The sequence below is a fragment of the Podarcis bocagei genome, assembly GCF_964188305.1.
Source record: "Podarcis bocagei genome assembly, chromosome: 9".
Lineage (NCBI taxonomy): Eukaryota > Metazoa > Chordata > Lepidosauria > Squamata > Lacertidae > Podarcis > Podarcis bocagei.
In genome coordinates this window covers 29,574,681-29,592,930 of record NC_138134.1, presented here as the reverse complement: position 1 = coordinate 29,592,930, position 18,250 = coordinate 29,574,681, and the positions used below count along the sequence as shown (strand labels likewise).

The 18,250-nt window shown below is 39.6% G+C and overlaps 1 protein-coding gene across 23 annotated transcripts in view; it reads left to right on the top strand.

Annotated features, from left to right (window-relative positions):
- TENM3 (teneurin transmembrane protein 3) overlaps window positions 1–18,250 on the top strand; it is a 1,319,439-nt gene that overhangs the window by 824,139 nt on the left and 477,050 nt on the right. For all 23 annotated transcript variants that reach the window (XM_081208578.1, XM_081208577.1, XM_081208575.1 and 20 more), the window contains one exon: window positions 10,501–10,573. The gene's annotated coding sequence lies outside the window, so the exon portion shown is untranslated. The remainder of the gene's footprint in view (window positions 1–10,500; window positions 10,574–18,250) is intronic.

The following is an 18,250-nucleotide window of genomic DNA, read 5'->3' as shown; positions in this document are numbered from 1 at the left end:
TACCTCCCTTTAAGAACAGTTGCTTGCTATAAGCCCAGTTGCTTGCTATAAGGTGAGGAATTTACATCTTTGTACTTTGCCTAAATCTGTCAGCTTTATGGACTTCATTCTTAGCCACATGCACTTTCCCATTTTACAAGCTGGCAAAGAAGAAAGTTGAAATCATGTTGCCCATGTACCCTTGGTTTCCGGCTACGTCATGAGTCAATGATGGTTGCTCTTTGCTGCCCTCCGCAGGCAGCAAGGAGGTTCAGGCAGGGGAAAGCCAGGATTTATGAGCCAAAAATCATGGCAATGTTCCCTAGTGGGGTCTAGGGAGCTCAATGCATCCCGCTATGCCACTCTGTCTGCCAACTTGAAAGGCAGAGCTGGTGTGACCTAGGAGTGTGTCCCTGCTATGGATGAACCTCTGTCTCTGGCAAGATTTGTGGTCAGTTCCTCTATAATTTGGACAATTGGCATTAATTAAGAGGTGCTCCTGGACCGATATATGCTAACGGACTGCAATTCAGTCAGCTGCTGAAAGGACTGGGCTTGGCTCTTTGAAGGTAATGTTTCCTTTGAAGCTTGAGAATCATTACAACAGCTGGGAAAGGAGGGGGGAGGACAAGGTGCTTTGTGCTTTCATATGGTTTTAAAATGGTTACCTTTCTTCCTGTCCTCCTCTGCAAAATGAAAGACACATGTGTAGTCGCTGTTATGTTATTATGTTTGTTACTTTGGAAAAGAGGAGGGAGGCTTTCGATTTATGCTCAACAAGGAATTTAACAAGGTTTTGCTATACCCTCCCCCCTCAACTGAGGCTGACTGGACTTTATTTAAAATTATTCCTGGACTGGACTAGGAGCTGTTGCTGCAATGAAAAAAGAATGAATTGCTGCCGAACAGATCTGGCAGAGAGGCTGAATTTGAGAAAAGAACTTGTTTTTAACTGTGTGCCGAGGAAGAACTCCAGAGCGGAATTTTAATGACAGAGTTTGGATACACATTCTGTGAGTTATTTATGGCCACAGCTCGTATGCTAGTCGCTAAACAGCAGAAGAAATGTGACCCTGCAAAGAACTGAATAATGGAAGATAGTAATTGATTTTCCCAGCACACCAGATCTGGAACAACAATATAAATGAAGGGGTACACACAGCTGGAAGAATGGTTTAATGGCAAGTGAAGGTTGTCAGCTGGACCTTAAATCAGAAATGATGCAACAATGTGAGGAAATGATGGTCATTTGTTTGGAACAGGAGCGGGAAACCTATTTTAAGAAATTGTATTAAATTAAATTAAATTGGTTTGATTTGTAATAATTTTGAAAAATAATAAAAATAATTTGGAAAAAAGCCCATGTACCCTCCCTTCTCTTTCCCCATAGCATATTGCCAATTCTCATATTTGCTGTCTTTTATTAATTGAAATGTTGATAACAATCCCCCTCCCTTAATATATCATTGTGAGCAGTAGAATTATATTTTACTTTTTCAATCGTATAATTATATTTTATTTTTAAACTTCCCTAAAAACTGATGCTGTAGAGAGCAATATCAAAACCTTTTCATAAAACCAGTAAACTACCGTATTTTTTGCTCTATAAGACTCACTTTTTCCCTCCTAAAAAGTAAGGGGAAATGTGTGTGCGTCTTATGGGGCGAATGCAGGCTGCGCAGCTATCCCAGAAGCCAGAACAGCAAGAGGGATCGCTGCTTTCGCTGCACAGCAAACTCTCTTGCTGTTCTAGCTTCTGGGATTCAGAATATTTTTTTTCTTGTCTTCCTCCTCCAAAAACTAGGTGCATCTTATGGTCTGGTGCGTCTTATAAAGCGAAAAATACGGTAAATAAAATTATAGTACATTAAATGACACTCAAGGTGGTTGCTAAGTTTGCTTCTGGAGTTGATTCAACTCAGTGCTGGTGTTCCTTATATATCAGAGATAGGATGGCATCTGCATATTTTCAGATCACGGCTTTGGAAGGGGGGGGCATATAATAGAGAGAGGAAAGTAGGCCTATTCACTTTTGCCCTGTTGCCAAGGAAGATGTAAGTGGAGGGGGAGATTGTGCCAGACCTGCTTCATCTTCTATGTGATAGCCCTTCAGATATTTGAAGACTGAAGAAGTCTTTGCAGTTGTGAGCATCAAACTGAAATTCAGGCCTAGTGCCAGACTTTGAGGTCAGGTGCAACTCCAGACATTTGTTATCCCTTCTCTTAACTCTGCCCACTTCTTGGTCACCCTCAAGCATGACCAAGATACACTGAGGTTTTTCATAGATAATAGCCCCAGTGCCTTTGAACAGAATCAAGCAGCTTTACTTTAAGTAGTATGCGTGCATTTCAATGCATGTAATGTGTGTCCTTAGCAAAACAAAAAAACTTGGGATTTGGGTTACATGAGGAGCCTACAATACACAATTTCCTAGCATACTGTTGATAAAACGAGTATTATATCATGAATTTTGAGTCTTAATTTATAATGCATCTAAGTGTGATAGTTCTTAGGAAATCAGCAGCTATTGTTATAAGGGAATCATTTGAACCAATTGCCTGCCAATGTCTGGTTAACAACATATACCATCCGCCGAATTAAGTTTCAGTTTCTACAATGTGTAAATAACAAAATCTTTGAAACTTCATCAGTGTGCTCCTCATTTCACCAGAACTAGTTGAATCTTGCCTCTGCAGTTGAGGCTATATTGGAAAAAAACTTAATCAGATTTTGCCTTCTTTTACAGGAAATAAATGAATGTCTAAAAAAACAACTTTTGCACCAATAAAAAACTCACAAATTAGATTTCCTGCAGGGGCAAACTTTTTCAAAATAGATACACATTTTCCACAGAGACCAATCCTACATTTTTTGTCTTCCCTTTGATTGGCTTTCCCCCCTCATAATAGTATGAAGTTCTCAAGGGTAAGAAGAAAAGCAGATACTTGCCATTATGAGGATAAAACTCCTGCCAGTAAAAATCAGGTTTTGAAAGCAGAAACATTAGTAGTTTGATGTGCAGTGGGTTTGGGGTGTTTTTTTTTTTTGTCACTGCAAATCACAAGGGAAAGGGGAAAAGGCCAATCTGCCTCCTCTAATAGCTGGTGTTGGTTTTGGATGTTATGTGTTGCTCCTTTGATAGCTCTCACATGCATATAACCTGTTATCAGTCTGTTGTAATTATGATGTATCATCTTCATGATTTGCCTCTTTGCAGCCTAATATATTATGATAGCTAAAGTGAGTTGCTCTGTTTATAATTGGATGGCTGCTATTGATATGGGTAATGGATCTCTCCTGTGAAATGCAAACAGCAGCTAGATGCTCAGCATGGAGGTAAATTAAGTACCTGAGCTACCTGGGAATCAGCAGGTAGGCCTCATGACTTAGTATAGGGATGTATTTTTTCTGGTATCTCAGCACATCTCTAATTGCAATTATATTTCATGCCCACCTTGTCAAAGTTCTTGTAGGAAGGTTGTATGTATAAGTCGTTTAAATACAAGTATAAAAGCAAGTGAGGATGCAAGGATTTCTGAAGACCTAGATGTCATTAAACAAGCAAGACTTCATACTAATTTTACCACCTACACACATGAAGAGAGAGAGAGAATAAAACCCACAGATTTACTGAACTTAAAAATATAGCACCCTTTCACCACATCACTACAATTTGGTTGCTTAAAATGGTGTAATGAAAATGGCTAAATACACAAAGTAACACACTTGAAACCAACAGCTATAAAAGCATCACCATTCAGATTAGATTTCCTACCACCACATTACTGTGTCAGTTTGTGTGAATCAGATCTTGGAATATTTCTAGATCTGGAAACAGAATATACATTCTTTAGAGTAAGATGCACTCTTATTAAAACTACGACACACCGCTTTATCAGTGACATGTCATGCCTGATCTTATGTAAGTTTAGTTCATAATCAATAGCATTAATACATCGTTGGACATAAAACACTGGGGCAGGTAGGGGGAGAAGAAAGAAATACTGAAAGCAGGTTTCCACATAGTACATTGATTTTTGTTTTCTTTGTGTAAACCCAAACATAGTAGTAATGTGTGGAGTTGGTAAAATATTGATTTGATTTCCCTGGTTTTTTGTTCACTTGGGTTTGAGGTTGACAAGGGCAGTTATGTTCTGTAATTATCAGTTATCATACTTGTCTAGGCAGTGATGTCCACAAACACTTACCAGATTTATTACATTGCTCTAAACACCTTTCACAATGAGCAAGAGAGAAGGAAATACTAAGAAAATACATTTTCTCAGTGTCCCTAAGTAATGAGATTTTTAAAATAAAATAAAGATGCCTTGAGCTAAATTTGCTGATTACCATAAGCTTTTAAAACAATTTTGGTTGGTATCAGCTAATCCTGGCATGGATATTGAGGAGCAGTCCATCAAAACATTTCAAATCCCATCCCCTCGTCACATCCTTCTGGTGGCATGTCTTTCAGTAGCTACAGGCAGGTAATATATCTAAAACCAAAAAATCTTTTACCATATGATGATAACTTCTAGTTTGAAGTGAACCAGATCTAGTAACATGATTAAAACTGAGTGTGTGCAAAATAAAATCATCCTGAGCTTCAACTTAGATTTTACTAAAGGGTTACTACTGGTAATTTATGAGAATAAAATTCAGTTCCATATAATTGAGCTTAATTTTATCACTGTTCTCCTCAAAATATGGGAGAAACTATAATTTTCACCTGGAAATCTACTGCATTTTTGTGTTGTAGGTTACTTTAGTGCTGAACTTTCATTTAGTAGTAATCACTTGAAATAACTTGCTGTGATCATAGAGACATGCAGTTCACCAATTACAATTAAACCATGTGAACCATATGTTTCATAAGTGCAGTGGGCTTTGAAACTTTCAAAAGGTTTTACATTAAATTACACTGTGATTTCATTTTGCCTGGATTTTTTTATTCTACTTTAGAAAGCTAAAAGGTTTTTAAGTGAAGACTTTAGAACATTTTATTTATTTATTATATTTAAAAATCTTTATACTTTACCTTTCCTCAGTAAGCCCAAAGCAACTAACGACAATAACTTAAAACCATTTTAAAAACAGATTGACAACTATAAATACAGAAAAGTATTAATAAAGCAATAACATAGCAGTGGCGAAAGGTGGGTAAAAACCATCAGAAATAATTTAACTATAGCAATTGAAACCACTTTTTTAAAAAATGCATAAAAAACCATAAAGCTTCCAAAACCTAAAATGGAAGGTTTTGGATATCCTACAAAAGAAGACTGCCTCCAAACATTGGTCCACAGTCTTCACTGTCTCCCTAGGATGAGATGGGTATATTTGCATACTGACAAATTTGAATGGCATATCTCTGGATGACCCCGAGTCAGGATGGCTGTCCATCAACAGATAAAGCTGGGTGTCATCTGCATATTGATGACAGCCCAGCCCAAAGTTCTGGACAATCTGGGCAAGGGGGTGCATTAAGATATTAAAAAGCATTGGGGAAAGAATTGTGCCCTGCGGCACTCCACACACCAAGGAATGCCGCAGCGACAACTCCCTAGCGCCACCCTCTGTCCCCAACCTGAGATAAAGGAGCGTAGCCATTGTCGGGCTGTGCCCTGAATCCCCACGTCGGCAAAGCAGTGGTCCAAAAGTTCATGACCATGTCGAAGGCTGCTGACAAATCTAGAAGATGCCATGACATATATAAAATATAATGCACACATGAAACTAAAATTGGTATCTTTGGAGAAAGAAAAATGGCAACTATTCATCAACGCTCCCCCTACCCCTGCAAACACACACACATTCCATATTGAGCAGGGAGGTACATACACATGCCTACCTGCCTCCCAAATTTTCTCAGATATTTTAGTCCCTCTCCCTCTTTGTATCTCACTACCCCCACAAAAGGAATTATCTCATTACTATTGAGATTGCACGTGTTAATTATCTCATTATTGTTGAGATTGCACGTTTTCAATTGTCATGAGATAGAGATAATCTTTTATCAGACTTTCTCATCAAATATTTTTCTGATTTTAATTTTTAACTATGAATTTTCACTTACTTGAAGCCATTTCACCACAAAGCTATTTTGTTGTCCATCCTTTACTATGGTAAATATAGAGCATTATGTATTTCTTTACAATGTGCTACAGTTGATGTAAGTCCTAATAGAATATCAAAGGATGCAGCTGCAGTGTTGATTTTAAAAGCCCTGGCACACTTGTCACCAGTATGCTGGTGTTTAAAATTCACTTTTATCAAGAGACTACATTATTAACCTACCATATTTTTCGCTCTATAAGACGCACCAGACCACAAGACGCACCTAGTTTTTGGAGGACGAAAACAAGAAAAAAAATATTCCGAATCTCAGAACCCAGAACAGCAAGAGGCATTGCTGCGCAGTGAAAGCAGCAACCCCTCTTGATGTTCTGGCTTCTGTGATAGCTGCGCAGCCTGCATTCACTCCATAAGACGCACACACATTTCCCCTTACTTTTTAGGAGGGAAAAAGTGAGTCTTATAGAGCAAAAAATACGGTAATTTAATTGGCATGCTTGTGCTAACACTTAACAATAGATTCAAGGTTTTTTGACAGGTCGGGGGTGTTATGAGAAGACATTTGTTGGTCAGATGCCTAAATATGCCTGTTCCTGCAATTTATAATTCACAGGTATTTGGTTTATAACTGTGTAGGACGAACCATATGGACATACAATATAATTTTTTTATTATGCAAATTGCCACAGTAATTCCTGGGAAAGGGTGGTCATAGCTCAGTGGTAGTAGGTAGGCCTGTGAAACACCCCTGACTGAAAGCCTGGAGACAGTCGGTGTAGACAGTATTCAGTTGGATGGACCCGTGGTCTGACTCAACATAAGGCAGCTAGTACCTGCTTATTAAGGGATGAGGGTGGTGCTGTGGTCTGAACCACTGAGCCTAGGGCTTGCCAATCAGAAGGTCAGCGGTTCAAATCCTCGCAACAGGGTGAGCTCCCGTTGCTCGGTCCCTGCTCCTGCCAACCTAGCAGTTCAAAAGCACATCAAAGTTCAAGTAGATAAATAGGTACCACTCTGACAGGAAGGTAAACGGCATTTCCGTGCGCTGCTCTGGTTCGCTGGAAGCGGCTTAATCATGCTGGCCATATGACCCGGAAGCTGTCTGCAGACAAACGCCGGCTCCCTTGGCCTATAGAGCGAGATGAGCGCTGCAACCCCAGAGTCATCCGCGACTGGACCTTATGATCAGGCGTCCCTTTACCTTTACCTGCTTATTAACTCACTTGCATTATCAGTATGAATATCAACAGTCCCTTTCCAGTAGAAGGTCATCCATAGGAGGAACCAAGACCAGTTCCATGCCAAAGCTAGGCCTGTATCTAGACCGAAATATATCAAGATAATCAGTTTCCTTGAAAAGTGCCCTGCACCTTGCACCCCACAAAAGGAGGTACATAGTGACACAGGCCTGCCTCTCTGCTACAGGTAATTAGCCTACCTAGAAGCTTTGATTACCATAGAAGGGGTTGCTTTGGGGAAGTAAGCCAGAATAAAAGCACACGTCAAACACATTTTGGATCTCTTCCTTTTCCTTTGTAAAGGTGCCCACCTTGGACACTGATAGGGATCCTGTTTTTATAATAAAAGCTTTTCTTACTTCATTTGATGCATTTGACTGAAATCACTGACAAAATAACTCTGTCTCCTACAACCATAAAATTTTGGCCGCTTTGGAGTGGTTTTGATGGAGGCCTCTCTTGACAGGAGTTTCATAATTAATTTGGTCCATCAGGTACTCCATAGAGAATACAGCCGCAAATTCTCCTTCAGTGTGCATATGCACGCACATATACGTGGAAGGCTCTCTGTACTGCAGGTGGTCCAAAATAAGAGAAAGACAGACATTTAAATAATAATGTTGTCCTTCCTTGAGCAAGCACAATCTCTTCACATTATTGTCAGTACAAATGGAATTGCTTTCCTTTATGTTAAAGTAAATAACTTATATACTTTCATTTAAGTATTCACCTCATTTATTAGGGTAAAATCTTCTGTCTGGGTTAGCTGGCATGGAGCTTTATTGAAATGCTACTAAGAATTGGTAAGGAATTTGGCCTTGACTCATGCTAATTTAAACAATATATTCCACATTTTACGGTCCCTTTTTAATAACATTGTTATTAAAGATTCTTTTAAAATAGTATTCTTGTTTTGAATTAAGCTGGAACAATGGTATACAAACTGTATGTTTTCTTGCATTCTTGTGTCTTGGTTCTTTTCTGTTATATGATTCGGAAAGCTGTATTGCACAATTAATTTTTTGGGTCTCATACAACATACCCACTGGAAGTATTACAGACTGTACAATATTTTGACTTCAATCAGTTTAATTAATGCCAAGTTGAGTTGGAAAGGGTAAAGGCACAGTGCCTTGATTATCATGTATATATTTTGAACAGGTGCCCATAGATTATATCAGAGGGAGGACAGTTCTTTAATGTTACCTTGTCATATGATACCAATTATTTTAAGTGTGTGTGACATATAGTTGACACACTGTAAATGGGATGTTGCCTCTCAGCAGGTTTCATTCCTAAACCTGCTGAACTTAAAGGGGGGGGGGACCTTGTATCGTGAAGAACAATATGCCATAAAAATATTTCCATTCATTAAAGGTATAATCCATTAAAAACACGGTAAGATTTGCCATTTACTTCAGTGGAATTTGAGTTGCAACCTTACAGTGCAGTCTTGTGTTTTACACAGGCGTGCCTTTAAATTCAATGTGATTTATAACTAGGTAAATGCATGTAACTGGTTGAAATGTTTTAGTTTTCCATAATCTGAGCTAATTAGAAAAAGAGAAGCATAAGCTTCAAATGAGGCTCATTGAAACTACATACACATATGTAAATGTTTGCAACACTTACACAAAGAAATCTTAAATAATCTACAGTTATATTTCTTTTTAATTTGATACTTCAAGCACACCTCAAAAAAAATATACAGGAAATGTAGGCAGAAAATCCAGAAGGAATGACCTTTTGATAAAATGAATGTTTACATCAATGCAACATAGATTTTGCAGAGTTAATACTCAGACTTATCAATTAGAAAGTGTAGACTGACTCTCTCTCTCTCTCTCTCTCTCTCTCCTCTCTCTCTCTTTAATTGCTTCTAAACACGGAAGGAAGATATCTAGACTGTAATGGTGTAATGGGGTTTAAACATTACACAACTTTGTCAGACTGAAATTTTATATATATATTGTGTGTGTGTGTATAAATTGTACCCCCCTGGCCACTTAACAAAACTATTTTCCCATACACCATGGGTTTCCAGTTCTTTTAAAACTGCATGACAGAAAGGAATTCAGTAGATGAACTGCTTCAACATGCAGTGATACAGAAATATATACTTTCCCCCCAAATTTTCAGCTATTAAAAGTAAAGCTAAGCTGAAATTTCTCGTGACTTTATCTTTTTTAACATCTGATATTTTTGTTTTTGACAGACACACTTCCACATCATCCTACCTTGCATGAGATGGCACCCCTGGGTTTCTCCATCCTCCACCAGTCGCAGACTGTGGGTCAGGGGGAGGGGTAGCATTGCTCTTTCAGGTCTCTGCCAGCACCATCGATCTCTGGCACTGAATGTGTTGGCCTGGTGTGGGGCACCAAGGAGAGCTCGGCTGTCTGGCTGGTGTTCCAACCATCTAGCATACTGGCGGCCACCCTGTCAGGCCTCCTGGAGATGGTGGCAGGCTGGGCCTTGGCATTCCCTAACCTATTGGTTCTTGGGGACTTGCCGATGCCATCCCCTCCTCTCAGGCTCTGGACCTGGTGTCTTCCATGGCGACATTAGGGCTCTCCCAGTTTGTTTTGGGTCCCACACATCAAGCAGGCCACACGCTGGATGTGATCTTTGGGGCAGGTATAGATGTGATCATGTCCCCCCTTGTGGAAGTGCCATGGTCTGATCACTATGCTCTGAAAGCCAGGATTGACTTCCCACCCCTGCCCCCCACTTGGGTGGCGAACCTATTTGGGCTCGCCCGCAGAGGCTGATGGATCCTGATGGATTTCATCAGGCCTTGCGGGACCCTGCTCCCCCTGGTGGCTCACTAGATGAGCTAGTCGAGAACTGGAATACCCGGCTCTGCCCAAAATCACAGTGTTTCAGGTTTTTCTAGTGGTGATAGCCAATGGAACAACAACTGGTGATGATGGAATCCCCTCACCAGCATTGCTCCTTTCCCTGGGCAGAGAGAAACCTACATGCCATCCTAAGTTTCCAAATGTAATGCCAGATTCACCAATGGCCAATAGTATTCTTATTGAAGGCGTTTTCACACACATTTTCACACATAAGAAGAACTTGCAGGATATCACTGCATCAGGGGGGCAAATCTGGATACTATTGGCTGTAACACATGTCAAAATACTTGCAAAAAGATTTTCGGATGCTTTGATAACTTCCTGTTTTGTACTATGTGTCTTACAGAATTCCTCTGTGCCCCACCGGAATACCTTTTGTCATAAGCAGAAAACACAGAAAGTGTTCCAAACAGGAAGAGGTAGGACAAAACTTTCCATCTGTTAAATTGTTACAAGGCCCGTTGTTTTTAGTAACTGTGGTCAAGACAGTACTGTACTAGAAAACCGTAGCACACCATTTTGGCTTTGTTTACAACTATTTGTCTACAATCCTTTACTAGTCTTAGAACTTGATTTTCATTTTTAAAATATTTTTAAAACAATATTTTACTTTTTTCTATCATTTTAGAAAGATGTAATATGTTTAGATTTTCATTTTTTTAAATAACCATCATTTGCAGAATTTCCTTGCTCACATTCCTTTAGACTGCACCAGTCTGGTATTGGAGTAAAATGTACCTCAAAATGTACCAGCAAGTAAAAAATAATAATTAAATCATGCCAACACTGAGACTTTATCTTCTCCAGTAAAACAGTTTTGTTACATGTAAGTCATTTGGGTGAACAACACCCGCAAGGTAAAGTACAAAAACCTAGGCAGTATGTGCAGTCTAAATTGACCTGACAGTTTTTTAAACATGAAAATATATTGCTGAAGTATAGTGAGTTATGGGAACAAGAAGAGAGCCAGTGTGGTGTAGTGGTTAAGAGCAGTGGGCTCATAATCTGGTGAACCGGGTTCACTTCCCTGCTCCTCCACATGCAGCTGCTGGGTGACCTTGGGCTAGTTACACTTCTCTGATGTCTCTCAGCCTCACTCACCTCACAGAGTGTTTGTTGTGGGGGAGGAAGGGAAAGGAGATTGTTAGCCGCTTTGAGACTCCTTAGGGTAGTGATAAAGCGGGATATCAAATCCAAACTCTTATTCTTAAGTCTCATGGGCTTAGCAGCTATATCACATGTACTTGAGCAGCTATGTACAATCAACACATTTCACAAATGGATTAATTGTAGGACATAAAACACATTGTTGCTGTGATTTTCTGATATTGTATCAAACGTATAGATCAGGGGTCCCCAAGCTAGGGCCTGCGAGCCGGATAAGGCCCAAGGGACTTGTTTATCCGGCCCACAGTGACCCCCATTGCCCACTGCGGCCGCCTGCTCTTACCAGCACTGCGCGGCTGCCCACTTCTGGGTCAGAGGAGCAGTGGAAATAGCTTGTGTGCATGCGCAAGCGTTATTTCTGGTGCACATCCGGGTCGGGGGAGGCCCATGCACATGCACACAAGCTATTTCCGGTGTTCCTCCAACCCGGAAGTGCGCCAGAAATAGTGTGTGTGCACACATATGGGCACACACTCCCCACGCTACGGCCTGCCGCGTGATCGGTGCTGGAGACACCGGCCTGAGGTGCAGTAAGTTTGCTGACCCCTGGTATAGATGACTCTTCCCTTTTTCTTGGTGCTAACAGTGACAATCCCTACCAATGGCTCTGTGTCTAGACTCACCCAGAATTTGATCAACTTCAGTCCTAGTTCTACTAGGAAGAGAAATATATTTTGGAACATGCACGTCATTGTAGGTAATTCAATATGGGCATTTAAGCAGATATTGCCTACCATATTTGAAAATGCAGACCCAATTGACCACTGTTCACACATTCTGAAGTGTATATAAGGACCAGTTCACCAGCTCATCCACACCGCCCTGAGCTTTATTAAAATGAAGAATGTTTTCTGGGTTGAAAGTTTAGTCTGAGATCTCTGTATCATTATGCATTGAAGGAACAAGAATCACTGCCCTTCCTTTCTTTGGAAACTCACGTGTGAAATCTTAAAAACCAAAAATGTTGCTGTGGACATTTCTGGTTTGTGGTCAAGAAACTGCAATTGGATTTCTGTTTTTATGGTTTTTCCCTGATCTGCCAACTAGCATCCGGTTTGTCATAGCTAATCCATTGGTCAGTAGTGGAGAACTTGATTCTATGATTCTATGGTACTTTCTATGGTACTTCTATATTTCATCCATGTGTTGTTACATTTCTCAGCCTCTGTCTGGTCTTCACATGTTCTTTCTTCCTCAGATATATATATGTATCATAAAAAATGGTGTTTTGAAATTGCAATGTAGTCAGAATTTTATGCCATATTTCCATGTTTGAATGGAATATTCTGCCTCATTGGCCATCCTCCCTTGAATAGCACTAATTGCTCATCAGTTGTAGCATTCTCAAATGGCACAAAGCACAGTAGAAGTTTGTTAGCAAACATATCCCAAAGGTCACACATAGGGGCAAGTTGGTCTCTTCCATTGGTGATTCATACTGAAGCTGAATCTTCGGGATTCTTTTGAAGGAGGCTAGTGACATTGTGCTCCAGACATGTTGGGGAAAAGTCTCAACAAATTTTGCAGAAGAGGGGTCATCTAAAAGAGTTGTCATACTCTTGGGCTGGGATGTTGGTTTTTTTTGGGGGGAGGGATTGTTGTTGTTATTGATATTAATGTTGTTCAGTCTGGTTGTGTATTTATTGATATTTTATTGATTGATGTTTGATTTATTGTTTATTACTACTTTTGTTATGTGATAATTATGTATTTTTTCATGGTGTAAGCCACCTTGAGCATGGTTTGAACTATGGAAAGGTGGCATATAAATAAAATGATGTGTGTATGTGTGTATATAGTGTGTATGCAGGTTGCTTGCAAACATGTGCAGATCAGCTGAGATTCGAATGACCCCAAAAGCCAGAATAGTATGTTTTGTGTAAAACAATGGCTAAGATGAAAAACCATTTTGCTGGGTCACAGGTAAGGATCTAACTGGTGGGAAATGTTGCAATAATTCAGGTTTGTCAAGGAGTTTCACATGAGCTAAGGGAAGTAGTGATCTGTCTATTATGAAAAAGCACCTGTTGCTATTATGAGTAACTAATAACTTTAAACAGCATTTTTGATCACTTTTTGCCCCTAGCACCCAGTAGAATAGTGGCAAAATTAGAAGTGCAGGGTCCCTTCATGATAGTCACAGTCATACTGCCTTCCAAAATTATACAATAATCTTTTAGTTATGCAGATCTCCATGTGTTTCATAAATCTACTATTTTCTGTGCATGTACATCAGCGAATTATTTGCAATGTTGTGTTTTCCTTGAAGTTGTATGTAACAAAACTTGCATACTATTCTCCTGAGACTGACGCCCCTTGTGTTTTCAGTATGCCTAAATGCTTCACTTTAGAACATACAAAACTCCCCCTCTGCAGTGTTATTTCTGTGCTCCTTCTGCAGAGTAACCCTAGAAGCCAATTCTCAGTAGCTGACTCACCTCCTTTAACACTGGTTCCAGTCAGCACAAAGAGTGAGAAGACTTCTCAGTGGCTAAAAAACTCCCCTTTCATGCTGCTCGGGTGGCTCAAGGATGCTGGAGGCTGGGACCTTACATAAGAAAGCTTTGCTAGCAACTTTTCCTCAGCCCTTCTGAAAAGGGTAGAATTTGAGCTTTCAGTAAATTAATGAGGCAGGCAAATGTCAATTTACACATTGTTGATGATTATCTGGAATAGGGAGTCATGGAAGACTGACAAAAAAGTTTCATTTCCCCCCCCCCGAACTGTCATTGGTGTATTTGACCCCCAGTAAAGAGATTTAAAAGATAATAAATGAACATCACCAGATGTGCTGTAAGGCAGAGAATTGAATGAAGCTGGGGGGAAATTGATATTACCGCCTAGGAATTTTCAGGGTCAAGCTAGACAGGAAAGCAGCAGATCTGCTACATTTTTAAGGGCTAAATAAAGCTCCTGATACACCCTTTTGAGGACAGGGTATAGTTTTAACCCTTTCTCCATACCATTTCACTCATCTGAGTCCCCCCAGCTTCAAAACAGCAGCATTTATAACATGGAGGGAAATATAGGAGGGTCCCTGTATGTTTTGGCCCAAGAGGCAAATAGTTCCAGCAGGGTGATTTAGATTAGGAAGCTGGCATGGTGAGAAAGAATTCTCCCATGGCTCTGATCTGAATCAAGGCTCAGCGCAGCTCCATTTAATTTTTTTAAAACCACAAGATATCTACTTCAATATCTCTGTTGTCTTTTCCAGTCGTACCGAGTCTAGTACCTAAAATGTCATATTAGTTGCTAGGAATTTGAAATATTTTTCCACCCTCAAGACTAGTTTAGATTACTCTTTGGGTTCCTTCCAACCCTTATAAGACTGTCTAGAGCTAAATTTTGAGTTTGATACATTCACTTTTTTCTGTTTGTTGGAGTCAAACTATTACCATTTATCCCACTTGCCCACACCATTTCCTTCTTCCCTTTATCTAGTCTATGTATACACTTTTTCTTTTCCTCTTTGTTCCACAACCTTTTAATGTAGACAATGAAGGAGACAAAATGCAAAAACAGAACAAATTAACGTACTAAACTTCATGATTTTATGAAGATCCATACTGTACCATGCTTTATCACAGCTGATATAAAGTGGGACCCTGCTGGATTGCAAAATATTAATGCACATGGTATATATTAAAACACTGCAACTTTCTCAGTATCCACAATCCTAAAATTAAAAAGCCACTGAGTTATGATTATGTGTACTGTCCATGACTTTGAAGTATTTTATTTTTTAGCAATCTGGTGATCAGCAGGTCTTGATTATTTTGAACAGCATTTATGTAGCAACCATGGAGACTTGCAGTTGTACATGTTTAAACGCCCCTCGGCTATACCTCAATGAGTTTTCTCAATAGTAGCCAATATTCCATAAATTCAGAGCTCATGAACCTTGAAAAAAGGATAAATGGGATTTGGTGAGACTAACATAGCAGCCACTTTTACCTTTAAAATGAAAAAGTGTGAGGGATTCATTTAAACTGGTTTTTGGGATTTACTAACTCAAAAATGAATTGTACTAGGAAGCTTTAAAAACTGAGGGCATATAGGGGTTATACATTCTTGTTATTTTCTGAGCATTAGTATGAAGAAATATATCATTTAGGGAATAAAAAAAACCAGAGTTTATTGAGATGTAGCCCTCCCAACTCTTTCTTCTTTCATCCCCTTTCCTTTAACGCAGTGGCACACCACACATCCAAACTAGCAAACAATGTCCAGTGCAAGTAATAGTTTGTTGCATCTAGATAAAACAGCAAATTATGTGTCAAAAATATGTGCACTTGCATGGAGCTTCAAGAGAGGTGACATGGTAGCCCCATCGAGAGCATGTGGCTAAAATTAGAAAAAGAAATAAAAACAACAGGGTTATATTGTAAACTGCCCTGTGATCTTCAGATGAATGTTTAGAAATGTAATAAATAATAATAAATTGATCATCATAAACGGAGAATCCCCGTCATCTGATAGCTAGGAAGACAATAAAATCTACGGTATTCTAATTTGTAATCATCTTGATAACAATGTCAATTTGTAATTGTCTTGATAACAAGCCAGTGATTAGCAGAAACCATTGTCAAGAATGAGTCCTGCCAGTCTAATATTTTTATTTTTAAAAAATGTTGATGGTGATAATTTAAACTTTTTAATTGCCTTTTACAAATCATCTCAAGGTGAGGTACAAGGTTGCATATGATAATGATAATGTAAAAATACACAGAAAAAGTCAGAGATTAAAACAGAATAAAAAGCATCCATTCTAATGATCACATCAATAAGTCATTATACAGTCAAGCAACAGACCACCTTCTTCCCAGAAAGCATGGCATGGTCACATACAATATGAAATAATCCCAAAGAAACAACCACCAACATTCAAATACCTGAGAGTAAATAAGTGTTTTCACCCAGTGCCAAAATTATATCAGAGTTGGCACCAAGTGAATGTCCCTCAGGAGAGCTTCTTTGTAACTGCCATTCAAGCTGGCAATGGGGCAGCATCCTTCACCACACCTAAGGGAAGCAAGCTAGTTTAGATGATACAATCCAGGTCATGTGGCACACATGCCTCTGTCATGCAACAGAGGAGAGCTGGGGCTGGGGCTCAGAAGGAATGGGGGCTGCTTCTGTTGCCCACTGCTTGAACTGGCTCATTATGACATGCTAGAGCCTACTCTGCCAATCCATCTTCAAAGGCATCCCCACTGCAGCATGAGGTTTCCAGGGCATATACCACTGAATCCAGGATATATGGGCATAGGTGAGCCATTATCCAAAGCTGTTAGAAAGCACTCCAAGTCAAGGAGACCATGTAGTAGATCCATGAGTACTCTGGACCATGAAGCTGATCCTTTAAGGGGAGTGTGACCCAACCCAAACTGGCAGAATTCCATGTGTCTGAACTGAGGAATTACTTCCTCTGTTTCTGTATTGTCTGAGTTTCAGTTTATTGGCGCTCATCTAGTTCTTTACTGCAGTCAGACACAAGCTCAGCATGTCCGCTGCTTTACCTATCTGAGATTTACAAGTGAAACAGAGTTGAGTGTCGTCTGCATATAGATGACAATGCACTCCAAAACTCCAGATGATAACAATGAACTCAGTACAATCCCCATACTGGAGGTTTCATGGGCCAGGTACCTGCCAGGTACCATCTTCTGGATTAACCCACCCAGGTTGAAGCAAAATCACTGAAAAGCAGTACTTCCCACCCCCTGCTCTGACAACCTACCCAGAAGGACACCATGATTGATATTTTTTTTCAAAACTGACAGATCTAGGATGATCAATAACAGGTCACATCCCTTCTGTCTCTTTTCCAACATAGCTCATTATACAGAGTGATCAAGTGCTAAAGTGGAGGCGAAACTCTGATTAAAAAGGGACCAGAAAGTCATTCTGATTCAAAAGCACCTGGAGTTGGTCAACAATCACCCACTCAAAAAGCCCAGGAAGGGACTGTTGCCAACCAGCCTGCAATTATTTGTATTTAGGTTGTGAGGCTGTTAAAAACAGCTTATGAAAGCAGCACGGAGTAGCTGCCACTTGATGCATGCATGTTTATACTATCACACCAAAGGGCTCCATTCACCTACATTATCATTATTAAACTGAGCTGTAAAAGCTCAGTTTTCTATTTTAAGTTAACTTTCAAAATATGTAAGCAGTTCAGACTTCAGGTTGCTAAGTCACAGAGGAGCAGAGTGTTGCATTCACCTGCATTAATCACTAGGGGTCTTGTTAATAATTCTCTCAGGCGCTAAGTCTTATTTTCTACCATTGGGATCTATGAGAAAAGTGATAACATAGGCCTTCATGAAAAATAATGTGAGTAATTAATCAAAACCTTGTGAAAGGAAAGGATGGGGGTTTTGAGCATCTTGTATGCAATGCAAGTCATCTGCATTGTTCTGTATTCCATGTGCAGGAAGAATCAAACCAGTTTAGGAAAAGTGTTTCACTGTGATAAATTTTGTCTTTAATCGTGCTTAGAAAGTTTTGTATAAGTTTATCCTCATACCAAACTATAAGAAACTCTCATAATTGCACATAATTGTGCCTGGAAAAGAATGGCAAATTAATGACTATACCATCCATTTCCCCTTACATATTTTACATGTGCTGCAAACCTGTAAATCCTGAGAAAGATACATTATCTATAATTCTCCTTGGGGTAGATTGTCTGCGGTGTGCAAGAGGAGAAGGTGAAGAGCTCCTATTATTGCTAATAGGTGCTATTGTGGCTAATTTCAGGCACCCTGTACTAGGAACATAATAATTTGTGTGGGCTTTCTGCCATAAAAATATAACTCTATATGAGATACAAAAGCAGTCCTATTTTCTACTGAAGTGCATTGTTGATAATATTATTTCAGTTCCCTAACATTTGGTCTGGTCTCTATTTGTTTCTTCAGAGAAAC